Below are 1,619 nucleotides of genomic sequence, written 5' to 3' on the forward strand. Positions count from 1 at the left end.
TCATTCCTCCACAAAGATTTACCAAAGCATGGGATGAGTGGCAAGAGTTTTGATGGGTAATTTCTCTTTCTAATCTTATATTGAATCTTACATATTAAGAAAACATAATCTCCAACACTTTTTTAATTTACTATGAACACTGAATTACCAAATCAGAATTGGTAAGTGATCTAAGTGTGAAAATATTTTTCCTGGCACCATATTACTGGCTTCTTATCTTTTCATTTTTCTTTTTCTCTTTCTTTTCTTTTTTTTTTCAATATATAAACTCCTATTAAAGAGGACAAAACACACAGATTTTGTCTCCAATATCTGACTTTTATTCTTCATAATTTTTTTAAACTTCAATGTTTCATTTGCCACTACAAACTACCATCAGTCTGTTCCATACTTTCTTTATGGCATTTTTCATTTCCCTATTCCTGAAAGTGTAAATCAAAGGATTAAGCAAAGGAGTTAGGATGGTGTAAAAGATAGCCACCATTTGGTCAAAGGAGAAAACAGGTACAGGCCATGCATACACAAATATTCAGAGGAAAAAGAAGAAAACCACAATAGCAACATGAGATCCACAGGGGGATAGAGCTTTCCACTACCCTTTAGGACTATGGGTTCTCAGAGAGAGCAGGAAGACAACATAGGAGACAAGAAACAAAGAGAGTATTATGATGCAGATAGACCCACTGTTGGCAACCACCAAAAGACCAAAGATGTGAGTGTCAGTGCAGGCAAGCTCCAGTAATGGGCACAAATCACACATGAAATGATCAATGACATTGGGGCCAAAGAAGGGCAGCTGAAAAGTAAAGAAAAATTTTATCATGGAATGCAGAAAACTCCCCATCCAGCCCATACCCATCAGAATGCCACAGAGCCTCCAGTTCATGATGGTTGTGTAGTGTAGGCCTTAAAGATGGCCACATAGTGGTCATAGGCCATGGCTGTGAGGACAATCACCTCCACCCCAGCAAAGAAGTGTTCGGCAAAGAGCTGGGTCAGGCAACCTCCAACGGAGATGGTTTTCCTCTCATAAAGGGAGTCCACAATCATCTTGGGGGCAATGACAGCGGAGAAGCAGGCATCCAGGAAGGACAGGAAAGCCAAGAAGAAGTACATGGGGAAGCCCAGGAGTGCTGGGCTGCTGCTGCTGGTATCCACAATTAACAAGTTGTCCCCGACAATTGCAATATAGCAAAAAAACAAAACAACAACAACAACAGCAACAAATACTATTTTCTGAACATTAGGATTCTGTGAAAGCCCCAGGAGAACAAACTCAAGTTATAAAGCTTTGGTTTTGCATGATTTCTAAGGGAAAGCTCAAAGCTGCCAGAAGGAACATGTGAAGTCTACAATTATGAGAAAGAAATATGTGTTTCAGACCAGTGCAAAGTGATACAGTCATCATTTAGAAGTTGGTGCGTCTACATGAAAAATTATCTTCTGTGTTTCTTACGTCAGTATGAACACAATATTCAAAATTTGTTTAAGTGGTAGTGGAAGGTCAGGAAGAATTGAGGAGGAGAAAAATATTATTAAATACTTTAAAATAGCCAGAGCTCCAGTAAGGGGGACAGGAGGTATCCACCCGTGGAGAAACAGTTTATCTCAATTACCAA

General features: G+C 39.2%; 1 pseudogene across 1 annotated transcript; it reads right to left on the reverse strand.

Annotated features, from left to right (window-relative positions):
* Positions 1 to 352: 352 nt before the first annotated feature.
* On the reverse strand, positions 353 to 1,303 carry LOC308350257 (olfactory receptor 4C15-like; annotated as a pseudogene). The gene has a single exon. The product of its transcript is annotated as an olfactory receptor 4C15-like (transcript).
* Between the last annotated feature and the right edge of the window lie 316 nt (positions 1,304 to 1,619).

This window comes from Martes martes, assembly GCF_963455335.1.
Source record: "Martes martes genome assembly, chromosome: 10".
NCBI lineage: Eukaryota > Metazoa > Chordata > Mammalia > Carnivora > Mustelidae > Martes > Martes martes.